Below are 19,050 nucleotides of genomic sequence, written 5' to 3'. Positions count from 1 at the left end.
ATATTCTGATTTAAATACCTTTAACTTAAGCTCTGGAATGAAGCATATTTTCTAATGCTACAAGATTTTTGTTGGTGGTGTTTCTGAAGGTGAGGGTGACTTTCTAGGTGTGCTCATATAAACCCAAGTCTTCCCTCTGTGTTTAGTGATAATTTATAACTACTCTTTAAGATCTCTGCTGTGTAATAAATTAGGGACATGCCTGGAAAATACTGGATTGGCTTAAATGTGCTGCAGAGTCATTTTCATTTCTTTTATCCTGCATTTTTAAATTAAAGAAATGTGATGATTTAAGGCGTTTGATCTCCGAATGTTGCAATTTTTATTAGCATTTGTTTCCAGTTGTGTGTTTTCCCGGTAATCGGTTTATGGAACCTTTCACCCCCCATCTCCTCCTCCAGGGTCGTGTGCTTTGCTCAGGTCCAGCCATCTGGCTCTTCTCTCCCACCACTGAGCAAATGGGGGTCATTTTTTTTTTTTCTGGAAAGAAAGAAGAACAAATGCTGCTGCAGCCATTGCTCCTTGGCAGCTCTGTTGGGGGGCCTCAAGCAGGGTCAAGGACTTAAAAACTGCAGAGTGACCTCCTGGTCCCTTTCTAGGTAAGATATTCCAGCCTGGAATGAGATGTACGATGTTGCTGGAAGTTCTGCCAAGCAATTCAACCTAATGCATGATTTCACTTCTGAATCAGATATGCTTCCTCCTCCTTTGGAGGGTCTAGTGAATCAAGATGTGGCTTCAAAACCACTCATTTCAAAATCAGTCAGATCTGTCTTTTCCCATCTTGGGAGCAGTTCAGGATCTGTTTGGAGTCCCTCATGTTCACAGGCAACAGCCCAACAGTTGGCCTAGAGCAACACTGAAGGAGCAGAGCTGGTCTGACTGCAGAAGGGTGGTTTTGCAAAGATCACTGAAGTTCAGAAATCCCTAAGAATTTATTCTTATCCTTTATTTCCAGTAGAAACACTTCTAAAAGTGTTTCTATGTCAGCGTCACTTCCTTGTACCTTTGTGTGTGTATTATCTGTGGGTTCCACTAGCCCACACTCCTTCAGCTGCTCTGCTGTGCCAATGCTGTGAGGATTTTGCTCTCCCTGGAGCGCTGTCCGCTCAGCTTTGGTGCATCCCACTTCAGCAACGTGCCATTCCCTCTGTCAGAAGGGAAAAGCTGTAATTTGGTTTAACCAGCCACAGCTCTGGGCCTTGGGTTGCTCTCCCAAAGCTCAGCCTATGGTTCTGACCTTAAATAGGCTCCGTAACAAGTCGTTCCAGCCTCTGTGTGCGCTGTTAACTGTTTCCATGTTTTTGACAGATGGCTTGGTGTACCTCACAGCGAAGCCAACTTCCTGCTGAACAAACAATGAGGAAAGAGGAGGGAGGAAGAATGGGGTGTGGGAGAGAACAGAGGATGCCATTTATATTTTATTTATGCAAGTGTTGGATTTATTTTTTATTATTATTTTTAAATCTCGGTTATGCAGAGGACTAAGAATTTGGGAGAAACTGGAACTTTGAGGCTTCATTTAGTAGGAGTCTTCAAGGTTTCCAAACCTCCCTTCAAGACTGAGACTTGTCCTTGCTCCTGTTTTACTGATATCTTGGGGAGTCATGGTTCAAAGAGTGGAGTTACTGTCTTGCAAGTCTTCTGTAAGGAACTGTCCATCCCTCCCTGGCAGTGATGTTCCTTTTGGAGAAGTTTTCAGGATTCAGGCTGCACAAGGCTTTGCTTTCAAGGCTTTATGCTTGTCTGAAATGCCAGAAGCTATCACCAGGCTTCATCTCCCAGTGAATTGCTTTGCTAAGTGACCCCTTATTTCGTGACCCCATGGTCCAGCACATTCTTTTACTGTCCTGCACAAGATTTTGGTGGTATTTCTTTTTGGTCAGAGCACAGGACTGCGACTTGGACTTCAGTCTGACAGGGTGATCTTGGAGAAGCCAGGGCAGAGTGTTGTCAATCTGTAATATAAACAGGAATATTTGACTGGTTTTGCCAAGTATTTTTAGGATCTAGTGGTAGAGAAAGCTTGGAAGCCTCTCCAGCTAGCAGAGGTTATTTATGTTACTGTGTGACCAGCACAAGATTTCTCAGTCTGGTAGAGAAGAACTGGTGGCACTGACAGAGCAAGAATTCCACATCAGCCACAGAGTGGGACCCAGGTGCTGGTAACTTGCTTGATGAATGGCTTGAGAAGCAGCACAGCTTCTTGTCTGCTGTTGTTCAAGTCCTCATTGGCCACAGCTCCTGTCCAGCCCCTCCCTAGCAGCACACAGCGAGTGATTCCCAGGGTTTCTGATGGCTGGGTTTGGAGCTGTCTCTGCTGTCCCCTCTGAACAAGGGCTGCTCTTGCAGGATTTCAGCCATGGCTGACACTTGCCCTGCCTGGTCAGTGTGATCAATTTTGATGGACACAGAGTTCAGCTGACCGCAGCTCCTCAAAAAAAAGCTGACTCTGCTCTGTGCCTCGCTCAATGCCTTGCTCTGCTTTCTGTTTACTGTGACCCAGCTCTTCTGTTTACCTCTGAATCTGCTTTTTTCTTCTCTCTTGAAACCACATACAAATTTGTTTCTCTCCTTCTATGTTTCTGCATCCATCCCAGTGCTGATCTCGTCCTTCTTTACAATGGAGTTTTCCCTGGACACTGTGCAAGGTGTGGCTGATGGAAGTGAGTTCCTCCCACCTGGGATTTTGCCACTATAGAGCAAAACAGATTTTGCCCCTGAATCTGCATAGATCCTTGTCAGCTCCTCAGCACAGTCAGATGACACCAGGAAAGCAGAGCTGGTGATAGTTCCTATTCCAAAACCCCTCTGCTTCCTTGTTTGCTCTCTAGTAACTCCAGGGAACTGCACCTGGATGATCCCTTCTGAGATGTGGCAAGGGTCTGCTGGACCAGGCCACCCAGCTCTGGCCAGAGGCTCTTGGGCAGTAATGTCCTGCCAGAATATCAAACACCCATCCTGAAGTGCTGCTGACTGCCTTACCCCAAGGCTGTACCCCAAACCAGGGTATATCAGTATATCTTGGGGTATTTCCCCCAAAAAGCTGGCAGTCCCAAGCCTGAGAAGCATCCATGCAACCCTCCAGTTCTGCAGAGGCGTTTGCAGGGATCCCAAGAGATTCTCTGTCCCTGAAATAGCACAGCCTGTTAAACACTCCCAGCTGAAGGAAACCCACACTCAGTGGCAGGAGGTTTGGGAGGCACCACGATGCCAAGTCCCCTTTGCAATCCATCATTCCCCTTTCCACAAGTTTCCCAGGCAATGGGATTGTTTTTCCATCCTTCCCTGCTAGTAATGAAGTAAAGTATAAAGTGAGTTATAGAGATGTTTAAAGGAGCTTTTGCCCTGGCCTGGCCTGGAAGAGCTGAGGTCATTCCCAGTGCACATTAGAGAATATGTGGAGGGTCTTTGGAGCTTTCTTCCAGGGAAACAGCTAATAAAGCTGCCTGTGTTTGTTGTTCATGCCAAGACACATTCCAGCATCTGATTATTTGATGTCATTACTTTAATGTGGAAAGAAAGAGCGAAGCATGGATTTTTCCAGGTGGATTGGCCCGTTTGGGGGAGGTCACAGCTTAGGGTAGGTGTGTTGGATTAAAACTGACCCAGACTACTCTGTCAGAAATAAACTTTGTGCAACTAAACCTCAGATTTTAGTGTCACTAAAGTTGAATAAGGAAGGGTATGGCAGCAGAACCAACAGCTTCCATTTGGAGGCGTTTGCAGATTTGATGTGGAATTGAAAAAGGAAAGAAAAAGAGACAATAGCGTTGTAATTGCTTAAGTGGCTCAAACTGCAAAGGAAATGTTGGAAACTCATGTAAAAGACCTCCCTGTAGCCAAATGTAGTACAGAAGGTACCAAAGTGGAATTTTGGTCCCTCAGAAATTCTGTACTTTGAGGAAGGGATTGTTCCCAATCGGAATAAAATGCTAAACTTCCCATGTCCCACAGGCCTACTTAAAAGATGGATTTAATGTTACCAAGACACTTTGTCAAGGGGATTAGTCACTTAAAATTTTTTACTGTGGTAAATAATGCAGAAATCTAACAAACATTCTGACATTTCTAGGAAAAAAAGTCATCAAAATCAATACTTCTCTTCAGATCTCTGCTTTTTAAAGGTAATTACCCTGTTTCAACTGTTTTAAACCAGCTGTGCTCTGTCTGAGGTCTTGGTCTTTGGATATGTGACCAGTCTGTACTCGTGGGAATAGGAATAATGATTTTGTGAAACTGGATACACGAGTATGGACTCTCTATAATCAGAAAAAGTCATAGATTCATGTTCTGTAGGTCTGGTTTAATTTTTCACTTTTGTGTCACTTCATTGGCATTTCTCTTAATTCTCCCCAACACAGCCAGAATTGGAAACAGGACAGCTAAGTCTGGGAATTTGTGGCCAGCTTCTTATCTCCCATTGGTTTTCCACCACTATAACTTCAATGACGGATCATCTTTTTTTGTTTAAATATTCTGGTGTGAGAGAAATGAAGACCAAAGGACTTGGGATAGTTTATGATGGGTTACTGGATAGAAGTGGAAAATTAGAAGTGATCCATATCCGGCATATTCAACTCTGTTATCCATTTAATCATCACAATTCCAGGCACTGTAAATTTCTAAATGTTATTTGGAAATGAAGTGGCTCGTTACAACTGATGTTGCTAATCCTTCTGCTGGCAGTAGCTCCCCTGCTGAAATGACATAATTTGTGACTTGCAGTGATCAATGGTGCTGTAGGCAGGTTTAATCTAAAGCCCAGTTTGCAATGGTTTTGCTCATTATCTTACAGTTGTTAACTGCTACATGTGGCTGTTATGTTTGACATTAGATGGTGAAGGGAAAATAAATATTTAAATCCTGTTTATGTGTGGTCCTGCCAAGCAGCACAGAGATAGAACTGGTGTCCAGTCCTCCCAACTGGAACTCCATGGCTTTGGGTTCTAACCAAGGTGGAAATTCTTGGGTTCTGCTGTGCACTGTGGGGGCTTTCCTGCTTGTAAAGAGGATCCTAAAGAGAGGAGCCATTAATTTTCCAGGTCTGTGGACAGACAAGAATGAATAGTTCTCATTTTCAAGATACTGAGGAAAACTAGCAGAAGAGATTGGCTGTTGCCAACAGCTGTCTACGTCTGGTCTAAATTGTAATACAGGATTCCTGTCCACAAGTGGTCTGTGAGTCAGTTTTCATTGAAAATTCTTGGAGATCCTACATTTCCTAAACTTCTGCTGGAGATGCATTGCATGCTGCAGCAACTGCAGCTGTGAAGATTGTGGGCAGTGCTTGATGAGCTGGGTAAAATTGTCTCATGAGTAGGCAATATGCTCATGCAGATCAGCACATTTTCTGGGTGTCTAAAAGGTGGATTAATTGAAATCTAAATCGGAATATATTGACTTCAGGGTTTGGTGGAACATTGTGGTGATGAACCCAAGGAGATATGGATGTTTTGGATCCAGATGAAAACTTTAAAAATGTAAATATCAGATTTGTTTCCATCCTGAAAAACTGGGTCTGGTTTAGAAGGTAGTTCATTACTGATCTGTGGTGAGGCTGAGATGATTTAATCTCACTGCATTAGTGGGATTAATTAGTGAGATCCCACCTTCTTCTAAAACAGTGTTTAGTACAGCTCTCATCTCTTATCCACATTTTTGCTCCATTTGGATTTGTGGAAGTTTCTTATCAAAAGGAAAATATCCAAGGACTGAACATAGATTTGAGAAGGGAAATGAAAAGCACTGGCAAGCCAGAAGGGAGGTATCGGGTTGGTTGCTCAGCTTTCTTAATAAACTGCTCGAGTTTAATCATGGCCTTGGTCCTTCAGCCCAGCTTCTCCTTCCTGGCTTCAGCTGTGGAAAAAATAGCAACAAAACTTTGTATTGTGAGGGAGAATGTTGCTCACAATGCCATAGAATCACTGCATTCACCCATCACAAGAACAGCATGACATTGGTCTGAATCTTGGGTGGGCTCCAGAGGTTGAACACTGGCAAATTCTATGGATCTGTTTGGGGTTGGGGGTTTTTTGGTTGGTCTCTCATGCAAAGAACTGACGTCTCCAAAAAAGAAATGTTCCCAGTGTCTCAGGAACACACCCATCCTCAAGCTCTAAGGACTGTAGGGAATGTGCAGGGTGGACACAACAATGTGGGGAAGACATGAAGATCATGGATGACCTGCAGTGATTTCTCTGCTGGGCTGGTAGGGATACACAGCACACTGTGCCATGGATCTTGAAATTCCTTCCAAAGCTCCAGGCTTGGATATTCCTCCAGGTATATGTGAAATGTGTGGTTCCATGAATGTGCTGGAAAACACAGGGCTTTTGGTTTCCTTCAAATTATTTCACTGGTATTTTCTTGAATTGCCCTGAATGTCCTAAGAGATGAGTGGAGAAGAAGAAAAGTTGCAAAACATCACAAAACTTGCAAAATATTTCAGAACTATTTAGCTTTTTGATAATGATATTGGTAAAATAATGAGATTATTCAAAGCAATGACCTGCTCTTTTGTGAGTCACTTTTGAGGAACTTGTTGAACAGCAACAGTGGATTTTGCATCCTTCATGTTTTTTCCCAGAGCTCAGAATTTCTCTGCAGTGGCAGTTCTGCACTTACCCTGGAGACACAGGATGCTCTGCTTGCAGACCAATCTTTCACACAGTCCTAAAGCCTGCTGGGGTGTGGGAACCTAAAGCTCAGGCTTCCTCGAAGCTGGGAGATTGAGGTGATTGATAATGCAGCAGATTTTCCACTGAAAGACAAATGGTTTATACCAGGATTTTGTTGAGACCAGCACACCACTGAGGAACATCCCAGGATTTGTCCCATTTGCACTCTGAAGTTTTCTGCTGCAATTTCTGACCAGTTTGGGTCATGGTCCCTTGCCTTTGGTGAGGCTGCAGCAATGAGTGTGTCATGAAAAGAAAGCTCTTCCATCCACCCAGATCTGACCCACTTAAGTGTGTCCAGATGGACTGATGACCTCCAGAGGTCCCTTTCAGCCTAAATTATTCAGTGACTCTGTTTCCAGCATTCCAGAGGGAGTGTTAGGTGAAACTGGGACCATCCCATCTGGGGAGGAGGATAGAGTTATATCTGCAAGTCCTGTATCTTGACCCCATCCTCTGCCCTGGCCATCCATCACTGGGCACTGGTATTTTATTCTACCAGGATGTCAATCACCTTTTCAATTAGTGAGTGGGAGGGGAGAGTGTGGCTGATAGCACCCAATCTTCCATTTGATTTAGGATGAATCACACTTAAGAGGGCATCTGGGGTTAAAGAACACAGGATTCTGGACACACATATAAATCAACAGACTTGAGGTTTGCATTATTCACCTTCTGGAGTATGAAGTGATATGACTCATTGGATCATAAAAGAGATCAAATAGCTTTGTTGCTAATAATTCTTTCCTTGACCCATTCCCTGGCACATTAGGTTTGTAAACAGAGTTTTAATGGCATCCCTTGGAAGTAATAACATCACGCCTTTATAGCACCTTGGCTGGCTGTATCCTCCTGGCTGTAACTGTGCTTGGGTTTAAGCCTCAGCCATTTGTGGGAACTAATGTGCTTTCATATCTTAAGTTTGCAGTTATTGCCTTTTTGAGATTGATCATCTCCAGTTACTCTGCCTCCCACCCCTCCTCTTCCACAGACGACATTTGAACCCTCCCAAGAGCCCACAACTCAGCTTCTCCCAAATGATAAGCACACCCTGTAATATTCTGGTGCAGATAACATGCTTGAACTTCAGGGTGTTGTCAATGTCTAATGAGCTCATGGCACCATTTACTGTTTTATGGCTAAATCATGATTGTTCATTAACAAAAACAGCACTAGACCATGTGCCAACTTTGGACAGAGGAAAAGCTAAAGCAGAGTCGTGTGATGGAGTGTGATAAGGATGTGGCACCTGTGGCAGGACAGGCAGCACGTTTCCTGCTGGCTCCTGTGCCCGTTCCAGTTGTGGCTCCTGTGGAGAAGCCTGGAGGGGAGGGAGAGCAGTGCAGGGCTCTGGTGTTGTGGCTTTCCAGGTACATGGTATCAAACAGCTCCTGGGTTGTGCTCTGATGTGATGACGCTTTTTGTCTTCCTGGGCGTCACCCATGGCAGCCTGCTTTGAGTTGTTCCATGGAATTATCAATGTTGAGAAAGGCCTCTGAGATCATTGAGTCCAACTGCCAACCCAGCACCACCATGTGCACCACTGAAACAATGTCCCCAAGTGCCACACCCATGTGCTTTTTGAGCACAGAATCATAGGATGGTTTGGGGACCTTAAAGCTCATCCCATTCCACCCCTTACCGTGGGCAGGGACACCTTCCACTATCCCAGCTTGCTCCAATCCCCATCAGGGATGGTTATTCCAGCACTTCCTTGGGCAGCTTCACTTGTCTCTGCCTGTGTCTGTCTGTCTTATTTGCTGCCTGTCAAGTGATGCCCTCCTGCACCACACCAGCTTTGCTCTGCCTGCCCGGGCTGCAGGACTTGCACCAACACAGGGTTGGTGGTTCCCAGGACAGGAAATCACATTTTCAAGCAGCAGAAATGGGAGAAACAAGGTCCCAGTCTCCATCAGAGGGTCTGTCCTGTTGGAAGAGATGGAGATATCCGGTCCAGGGAGAGGAGGAAGGGGGTAAAGGAAAGGAAGGAAGGTTGGGAACTGTCAGTGTAGAACTGTGCTGCTTTGTCGCAGTCTCAGGTTCATCACCTATATGATGATGAACTGAGCCTACAGCAAGTAAGAGACCTTTGCAGAGATAAAAAGTGGAACAAAGTCTCAGAAGTTATCTAAGAACTGGGAGTTTTTTGGTGGCTAATTTAATCACAGGCTGGTGGACACTCAAGAGCAGCAAGCTGTGGCTGATGGTCACTAAAGAGGGGTTTAGGTGTAATAGAGTTGAAAATCTCTAATTATAGCATGAAATCTTGCAGATATACAGGCCAAGGAGTTTAAGAAGAATGTTAAAGAAGGAAAACAATGTGAAAGATGAGGAATGGGTGGGAATCTGGAAATATCAGGATTGTTCCACCTCATCTGAAGGACGTTCTGTATCAGTTTTCATGTTATCACTATTTTGGTCAGTTCCTATAGTTAATACATAAATTCTTGCATTGAGACCTAACAAAAGACTGCTCAGGGACAGTATATAAATAGCTTTTGGGCTGCCTTATATTTATATATGTTGGTTAAGCAAACTTTCATGGATAAACAATAGCAATATAATGACCTTTTTATAGATATGGCTCCGTGCATGCACCAGAGCAGTCTGGTGTATTTATTTCAGCTCGTAAACCATGCGTGGTTAGTACAGGATGTGTACTCTTCAGCATTTACAGTTGTTTAAAGGGAAGCTTTCGTGGTGGTGCTGTCATACCAGGAAACACCACCAGCCTGGGGCACACAAAGTATTAAGTGTAAAGGGGTGGATGTATTAAGCAGGAGATTTAATTAAAAGGCCATTATGATATCTTATAGCTAAAGAGTATCTTCAGTTAAAAACTGAATATAGGAGCTGAATAACCCTATGAGATACCTGAAATGCTTTGGAGGGGAGTCAGATACCCAGTAACTATGGGATTTTGGAGAATGGGGTATTTAACTCCTCTTAAAAACTCTGGAGTGGTTAGTAGTGACCTGAAGGCTGAATTCATCCCTGGTCTTGTAAAATCACTGCTTTTGGCTGGGAGTCGTCTTGGCTCAGGGAAGAAAAACTGCTCTCTGATGTGTCCTGGAAAGCAAACAGTAGGTTTGGGATGCACACTGTGCTCCTGCCAGCTGTGCTCTGGAGGAGTGTGGCTCACAGAGCAGCAATGAACAGCCCTCGCAGCACTTAGATGGGGAATTTTGCCGTAAATCTTCTAAAACTCTTGGAAAGATGGAATGTTTCCCCTTCTCTTCTCTCTGCCCTTCTTTGTGAATATAAATCCCCAGTGTTTAGGAACACGCAATCCTCATGTCTGAGGACAGATGGTTAACTTGTTTTTGCTGAGGGATTTTCCCCCATGGGTGGTTTGTTCTGGAAGCAATGCCCAGCTCTTCCCAACCGCTGGACTCAAGCTTTTTCCAGAGGAAATTGCACATGGGGAAAACCAGGGCAGAGCAAAGTAGCTGAATTACCAAGGCCAGAAGTTGAACATCAGGCTCTAGAGCCCATCTGGGTGTTAGGGGATGATGATGTTCCCCCCAGGCAGCTTCTAGCTTGGGAGAACATGCTCTGGTAAGGTTGTCTCTGGATCTTCCACATAGGTGGACACCCTGAAGCTGCTGTTTGCTCAGCCATCAGCACTTTGGTGCCTGGACAATTCCTGCTGAGAGCATGCAGTTTATGAGTGTCCATCCTGCTCTGTGATGTTTCTCCATGGCAGCTGTTTGTGCCTTCCCTCCTCTTCAGCTCCTTGTGTGCAGCTCCACAGCCAAGAGCAGGAAGGCCCATTCCAGGGTTATCAGCCTCTTCTTTTGTATCCCAGGGAATGGGAGCAACTGCCAAGCCCACTTTGCCTCCCAAAGTTTAACAGATTGGCCCCCATCTAATTTCTGCCTCTGTGTTTACAGAAGGTGGAGGACGGAGGGGAAGGGGGGCTGCTGAGCAAGGGAAGAGGGCACGGAGAAAAAAGAAATTACTAACCCTCCATCAAAGAGCTGCTTTCCTACTTGTGGTTTCAAAATGCTTCCTCCTTCCCCAGCTATCCTGTAATCACTCTCCAACATTCACCAGAGCAGTGTTTACATCCAGCCCTATTACCGGCAGGGGAGACAGGAGAAATTAAGGGCTCCCATGCCCCATTATCTCCCCCTCTTCCCCCTCCTCTCCCCCTCCCACAGGCAGACACACTTCTCTCCCCTTACCCCTTTTCATCAAACGCCTCCAATTCATGAAGGAGTAAAAGCCCTTTAATGGGATTCTGGAGATCTTAAAATCCAGGTGGTTTGTTTAAAAAAAAAAAAAAGAGGGAAATAAAAAAAAAAAAGTAAAAACTTGGAGGAAAAAATACCACCAGCTCACTCTTTTTGGCTTCTTTGTTCCTTTTCCACGTTGTCTTGAACCTTTTTCTCCTCCACAACTCTGCTTGGCAGCTGGGGTGAGCTGAAGTTTGACTTGGATGGCTGGTGAGACCACACAGAGCTCACCCTGGCTGGAATTAATTTCCGATGTACGGCTGAAGAATCCCATGCACACACACAAACAGAGCAAGCCCTTGCATTTCCTTTTGATTTCCTTCTGGTGCTTCCTTCCCCAGATACCCTTTTTATCAGAAGCAGAACGAGCTGCAGTGCCAGCGCCGGGGCTGCCGGGACGAGAGGCTCTGCCCCAGCATGGCAGCAGAGCCAGGGGAAGGCGGAGGCTCTTTAGATGTTGGGCAGGCAAAGAGATGTGTGAAAAATGGTCAATGTTGGACAACAATAAATGGGGATTATGACTTTTTTTAACGAAGGGTAAAAAAAGGATACTCATCTGGTACTGGCACTTGACGGGGACTTGAGGTCTGATTCCAATTCCTTGTTTAACCACAGATTTCCTCTAAATAATTCTCGTAATCTCTTGATTCCCTAGCTGAGGTCAGGGGCCCATTGTTCTACACCCTGTAACAACACAATGGGACACAGTTCCTGCCCCAAAGAGCTTACAGTGAAAACAATCAAAGAATGAAAAAGAAACCCAGGCTTGCCTGGAGTTACACCCTGGTGTTAAATTGAAGATTAGAACCAGACCTCCTGACTCTCTAGGTTTTGAGTCTTCTGCAATTGTAACATTTTTCTGGCTTCTATCTTGAGATTCACACTGCAGTGTTAAAGACCATCAAAATAGAAAATACTGAACCTCTTACCCATCGGAGCAGAGGAGAAGGAGCTGTTTATGATGGACAGCTCTGCTTCTATAGCGAGGACAGCCTTGTTGATTCTTACTCAGTGTTACCAGCACACAGAGGGAGGTTGTGAAGTTTGGGAAGCTGGTTGACCTTTGAGGTTCCCAGGTCTCCTATGAGCCAGGACGATGGATCTGTGCTGCAATGGGCTGGGTGGCTGGGAAGGGATTGCAACAGGGCTGCATTGAAGTCCCTTCCTCAACGGGAAGGCAAACGGCCGTGGGCGTCCGGGGACATTTTAGTGGAGAATATTCACTCCCACATGGAGGAGTTGCTGGAACAGCTCCGTGCCCGGAACTCTTCCCCCTCCCAGGGCAGGGATGTGCTGAATGCGTGGGGCGGCGCACGCGCGAGTGAACTCGGCCCAAGTCCTCCAAGTGCTGGCACAGCCGTGCTTCGCTGCGGGAATACTCGTGGCACCACGGTCCTGGAGAAAGGGGACGGGCTGGAATGGGCTTCTGGTTGTACTGGCAGTGCTCTAAAGCATCAGAGCACGATGTGGTCTGTGTGACTGGAGGAGTAAAACTGAAGTAAAACTGAAGCAGGCTCAGCTAATACCACCCTCGATATCACTCGGCAAAGAGAGGATCTGGCCCTGTGTGTTGCTGGAAATCTCACGGTGTCATGGCTTTCTTAAGCATCTGGAATGACCTGGTAATATGGAAAGTGATGATTTGTGTATGCTCAGCCATAAATATACAGCCATATATACACTCCCATTTCCCTTGGTTTCCCAGACCCTTACTCCTACCTCCAGCGTATTCCAGTGGCACTACTTGGGCTTTGGATACTGGGTTTTATTAGTGGGGGAAGATGTGACTGCTCATATCCTGTTTCCCTTTTCTTATTTGACAGTTTATATGAAACCTTTAGTCACTCTGAGATCTTTGATTTCATCCAGATTCACTTTTTAGTCTTGTCAGAGGGATGGACACACGCACATGTGGATGAACACAGTGTGCAGGATTCCTCATCCCTAACTTCGGGCATCACAGGAGATTTCCTCTCTGTGTACAGAGATTACACCTTAAATGTGCTTTACATCTGCTCAAAGATCTACAGTCTTGCCTGTATTTTATGGTCGAGGGAAATGCCTATTTCTAGGGCCAGGCTTAACAACTTTATTCCAGAGTTTCATTGGGGTGAGAAGTTTCCTCTGACTGCAAAGTGAGTCAGTTGCTGCATTTAAAAAAATTCCTCCAGCCTGCTGGGGCACTTGGGTGTATCACCAGAGCTGTGTGGGTCTGTTTGAGGGCACTCCCATGTGGCCCTGATGGACCCTGTGCTGGCCTTGGCTCCAGATCCTGATCCTGGACAAGGCTTGTGCTCAAGAGTTTTATTAGGCACAGAGCAGCCACTGGCAGATTTGTTCCTTGGCACTGGGGCTGAGCTGTTGAATAAGACTTTATTCTTCAGACTTAGGGATGACAGGTTTGACGGTACAATGAAATCAGCTTCATCCTCATGATACTCTTAAATTTATTTTCTTTGTTTCAGAAAAATGTGGGGAAATTACTGGATTTCCAAACATCTCTTCCAAAGGGAACTGCACTTCAGACCTCAATTTCTGTAGAAGTATTGGCAAGGGGTAGGAGGAGGAGCAGGAAAATTATTCTGGTAACATAAAATGCTCCAGAAACAAGAGATAGGCATCAAAAACTGATAAGATTTAATACACAAGAAGTCTATTTGGCTTCTGGATTGTGGGATTTGGGATGTACTTGGGTCACACTTTCAAGATTTTCCTTGCACAAAAGCAAGGAAATTTGCTTCTTTTAACTTTGTTCTTCAGTTGATGAGAGCTGAGACTCTCATGTAATTACTTGTTTCCTGGAGTTGGGGTCTTTAAGTAAATATCCAGTACCCAGAGATGTGTGTTAAAGCCAGCAGTTGAACATTCCATTTTATTTTATTTTAGAGAAACCTCTATTCATGTACAAAACCTAGATAGCTTTGAAATAGTCATGGAAAGAGAATTATCATTGGTGGTTTTTAGTGCTACTAATAGCTACTCTAAAAGCTGTTGATTTTTTTTTCCTGTGAGAATTCATTCTACTGGAAAAAAAATTGGAACATAGCAAAATGTTTCTTTTTGGAGAAGTTGAAAAGCTTCCTCTTGACTTAATTTTGCCTTCCATTATAGTACACATTATATACAATATAAGGGATGACAGAGCTGAGCTCCATTTGAAATACTCAAGTGGAAATTAGATAGTTCTTAATAGTAAGAAGGATTTGGGGGAGGGGGTCACAACAAGCTATTTTCATTAGTTTTCATCTCCCCCAAAATCTGAGGGTTTGGGCTTTTTGTGCCAATTACTTGAAATGTGGATATCTCAGAAATTTTTGCTGTTCATTCAACTTTTGTTCAGCCTTTTCTATTATTTCAGATGCACATTATAATAGAAACATGATGATACAATTTTTTTAGTTATAAATATATTCCTTATTTTCTTCTGTTTTCCAATTTTATTGGCGACCCATTTCAAAAGCAATTGTTGCAGGCCAATACCTTAATGCAACATTAATAAGAACAAAGAGGTTTAAATTATGGAAATAGCTGTCTATGTGACACATTAGTAGTTTTACTCTCCATTTGGCAGACCTATTGTGGATAAAATTGTGTGTGAAGGGATGAAAGGGAAGAAACTTGGATAACAGTGGTAGAATCTGCTCCAGGATAATGAAGAAGGCAGACCCACGCAGAGATTTATTTTATTTGCTTTTGGCAATTAGCATTAGCAATACTGTCTTTGAGAAGCTGAAACTGCCACAGATAATAATGGGATTGCTTTTGAGATGGTTTAGCCAGTTCTTATAACCAGGGATTGAATTGTGAGGCCTGTGGGGACTCAGCACCACCTCTGGAGGTGCTCTCATGTGTGCTGCTAATCACACAAACTTTTAGGCATCCAGCATAAGGAGCCCAGGGTAAGAAAAGCTGGCTTTAGAGTGGTCAGGTGAAAGCAGCCCTGCCCTGAGTGTTCCATCCCTGCTGATCAGTCTCACCACCCTCACAGGGAACAATTCCTTCCCAATATCTCATCCAGCCCTGCCCTCCGATAGTGGGAAGCCATTCCCTGTGTCCTGTCCCTCCATCCCTTGTCCCCAGTCCCTCTCCAGCTCTCCTGGAGCCCCTTCAGGCCCTGCAAGGGGCTCTGAGGTGTTCCTGGAGCCTTCTCCTCTCCAGGTGAGCACCTCCAGCTCTCCCAGTCTGACTCCAGAGCAGAGGGGCTCCAGTCCTCGGGGCATCTCCGTGGCCTCCTCTGGACTCACTCCAGCAACTCCAGATGGTTTGTCCTGCGTTTGTCCTAAATACCTGTGGCTGTGTATGGTAGACTGTGCATTTACACCAGGCTTTCACATAAACTTCAAGGCTTTGGTGTATTTGTTACCAGGGATTGGCTGAGACGTGGCACCCTTTAGGGGCTGTGCTGGTCCATCTCCTTCACCCAGCTACACGATTCCCTCTGGTTCTGGCTTTGATCTGGGACGGAGAACTGCTTCTGGTCTTGCTGAATGTCAGAAAAGTTCTTCTGTGGTGTAAATCTCCTGGCTGTCAGCGAGCTGCCCTGACTTGACATAATGCAAATGACACAAGAGATGGGTCTGAGAGGTAGAAGTAGTCCAGTGGCTGGTGTTTGGCCAGTGTGGCTGCCGTGAGCTGGCCTTGGCTCAGCCTGTGGCAGCTGCAGTGAAAACCCTCGACACAGGGATGCTCACAAGGCATCTCATGCATTTTCAAGGCCTTGCCAGCTGTCCCAGTATTTCTCAGTGCTTTTTGAGGTGCAGGCAGTGAGGGGCAGGAGGTCAGTGGTGCCCTGAGCCACAGGACAGCTTGGGGGAGGACCCAGAGCCGTGGGCTTCCCATCCCTGTGGCAGCTGCTAAAAGCACTGCCCTGAAATGCTGCCAAGGCAGCAGAGCCAGGAGGTGTCTCAATCCCCTGGGCCAAAACACAGGCTGTAGGCTGACTTCAGAGCAGGAAACTCGGGGTGCAGGTTTGAGCTGGCTCAGTGGTGAAGTGCCACCAGCCAGCTGCTCATGGCACTGGTGATGGAGACCCCTGGGCAGTCACATCGTCACCAAAGGCTCTTGCATGCAGCAGAAGCTGTGTCACCCATGCCTGGGAAGGTGCCTGTGTGGGAGGGTTGAGCAAGATCCTTAAGCTCAAGGGAATGTGAAATCCTTCCCCTTCCTGTCTGTACTCTTTCTGTGTGTCTGGGGAGGAGAAGGAAGCTTGTGCTGTCTCTGTCCACTCCCTCCTCGGGAAGATTCGGGGAGCTGGGAGCCAGGGACTCGTGCGCCCCATTCTGTCGCAACGTCCCAACATCAACACCCTCTGATCTATGGTATCCTGAGAGTTTGCAGCTCTTGTGTGGAGATGGAGTATGAATAAGGGCCCCCCAGTGTATTGGGAATTGGGCCTGTGGGTCTCCCGTGTCAAGTGAGTCATAATGTATTAGATCCGAGGACTTCCCCCACGGGTGTTTAGTCTCAACAAACCCAGCTAATTCAGATTTAACTTAGCTCTTAATATGCTACATTGCTGAGTCTTCTAATTAATGCCACATGTTGCAGTCAGCTGTCATACTGAATAAATGTTTACAAAGCTATTAATGTACTGTATTTGTAAACCAGACCAGCTCCTTTTTGGAAATCATGTGGTATGTGTTTTCCCCTCAAAGATGAAAAAAGTTTTTTAGCAATAACGGATACTTTATTTTTGCAGCAACAGCCACTTCCCAGGAATTCCTTACTAACTTTCTTGGGCTGCAGCCATTATCCCAGGGATGGAGGTGGGGAAAAGCACCGTCCTTTAAACAGAGATGCTGAGCTGAGCCCTCTTGCCATGGTGGGACGAGGGGCTGGTAGGGATCTGAGATCCTGATGCTGGGGGAGGCAGAGTCCGTGTGTGTGTGTTGGTGGCTCTCCTGTCCCCAGCTGCTGGGGTCCCTCCCCTCCGCTGCCATGTGAGCAGGGACACCCGGCCACAGCCGAGGGAGCAGGGACACAGCCGTGCCATCAAGCAGTCTGCAGGCCAGCTGCCTTCTGCCCTGGGGCCCTTGTGGGGCTGGGGACACGGGCTGGGGACATGGGCTGGGGACATGGGCTGGCCACCACCATCCCCACATGGCCAGCACTTGCCTGGCATGGGGACTGGGTGACTGGAGCAGTGGGATCGTGGGGGTGGGAGCTCCAACCTTATCCTCAGAGCCACTCCCCAACAGCTTGCTCTGCACAAATTCATGTTTTCTGTTTTCTGAGTTTGTTTGGTTGTGTCTTTAATTCCTTCCTGGGGCTCCAGGGAAACAGCTTTCTTCTGCTGGGTTTCCTGCACTCCTGTTTCATCTCTAATCAGCTGCAGAAACCATAGGAGATGCCAAAGACATGAAAGTTTAGGGAGGATGAAGCTGGGATCTGTGCACTGCCAGCAGCTCCTGTGTCCCACTAGGCAAGGCATCTAGCTAAGGGATTTGGGGATGTTGTCTTAGCTGAAGCCCATGACCCTCACAGAGCCTATTGAGAAAGGTTTCACTCCAGCAATAATTAAGTAAATGAAAATGGTGTTTTCTCTGCTTTTAATCAGGTGAAATTTAGGCTATCACTATATTGGAAGAATTCACAGTGAAGCCTCTACAGGTAAAGAGAAGCAAAGCAGTGAAGTGATTTCTCTGGTGGGGCTCAGCCCTTTGCCCTCCTGCTCCACTGGCTCTGACTGACTTCCCCAACACAGGGAGTAGCTCCACACCTGGATGTCTAAGCAGGGCAAATCCAGCCTCCTCCTAGTCATTGTGCCTTGGTGAGAAACTCAGTGCACTCTCAGTAGAATGAGTCTAGAAAAGGAAAAAATCTTACTTAGGTACTTTATTCATTCTTTTCTCTGTATGTCCTGCAGCCCTCTAATACCACTGCACCTGCATTGGGTTGTGTTTTCCACTCCAAAGGGAAGAGAAGGTAATTTCATCTGGAAAATGTTTGATTACTTTATCAAGGAATGATGCTGCATAAGTTAAGGACTGCACCTTACAGCCTTCCTGTTTCTAGTGCCTATTTATGGCTAAATATGGCTGAGGAAGTGAGAGATCTTTGGTTCCCTGGTGCTGGCAGCAGGTGGAAGGTCCTACTGCACCACAGAGCAGTGTGTTCCATGAGACACTGAAGGTGCCATCAGAAATCACCAAACAGCAGAACTAAATATCCCTCCCTGTAAGAACTGTTCTAGGAAATGGCTTTTGCACTTTGCATGAGAGCCTCGAGGCTCTGTGGAGGTGGCTTTCATCCTCTCACACTTGGATAGTATCTCCAGTCCTTGGGGTTTTTCTCCTTACCTGACACTTGCCCCCCCCTGCAGTGTGATTTCTGTTCTGTTCACCCACAAGATCTCCCTGTCTCCCTCCTCAGCAGTGCAGCCCAGAGCTGAGGGCTGTGTCTGCAGGGGAGTGCAGGCAATGTGCCACGTCCCAGAGCCTTGGCCACTTCAGATGGGGGATCTGCTGTTTCCCCCGCTGCCTGGGCTGGAAAGGGAAGAGCATTTGGGGTGGGAGATGGAGCATCCCCAAGGCTGGGGCCATGGCCAGGCTGTGGGCCACTCCTGCCTGGAGTGACCAGTCCCTTCCAGTACCTTCCAGTCAGTTCAGACTCAGCTCCATGTGCTCCAGCCTGTGTGCAGTGAACCAAGAACTGAGATGTTTTTGGTGTTGCCTCTCCCTGGGAGAAATACCCCTGCTAGTGGAGTTACCACTGTGTGCCTGGGTGTTACCTGTTATCTCCCAGCTTGGTGACCCCCCAACAGAGGCCTCGAGGGGCTGCTGGTGACTGGTGGGGCACAGCCACCTCTCAGAGCCCCACACTTGCAGGGAGAAGGAAGCAAGGCAAGCTGAGCTGGCTTTTCATTTAGGATCCCGGTTTCAATGCAGGATCCCTTCAGGAGCAGGTTTTGAGGGGCTGCCCCAAGCTGCAGACCTTAAAACATCCTGCCCTCCCTGCTGAAGCCAAGCACACACCTGCTCTTGCTGTGGAGCTGCCTCTCCCATGTCTTTAATCCTTTTTTTTCCAGCCTTCCTTGCCAGTGCAAAGTGTGCTGGCGATGTTAAACTTCCCTCATTAGGCTGAACATTCCTCTTTTTAACCTCTTTAACCTGCAGCATTCCCATTGGGAGCAC

General features: G+C 46.3%; 1 long non-coding RNA gene across 1 annotated transcript; it reads right to left on the bottom strand.

Annotated features, from left to right (window-relative positions):
• Positions 1-1,518: 1,518 nt before the first annotated feature.
• On the bottom strand, positions 1,519-8,087 carry LOC135282425 (uncharacterized). Its single transcript, XR_010348604.1, has 3 exons — positions 7,930-8,087; positions 6,628-6,763; positions 1,519-1,958 (listed from the first exon to the last, which is right to left on the bottom strand). It is a non-coding gene; the product is annotated as an uncharacterized LOC135282425 (long non-coding RNA).
• Positions 8,088-19,050: the final 10,963 nt, after the last annotated feature.

Source organism: Passer domesticus, chromosome 17 (assembly GCF_036417665.1).
Source record: "Passer domesticus isolate bPasDom1 chromosome 17, bPasDom1.hap1, whole genome shotgun sequence".
NCBI lineage: Eukaryota > Metazoa > Chordata > Aves > Passeriformes > Passeridae > Passer > Passer domesticus.
The sequence above is the reverse complement of the archived record's forward strand: the minus strand, read 5'-3'. Positions and strand labels throughout refer to the sequence as shown.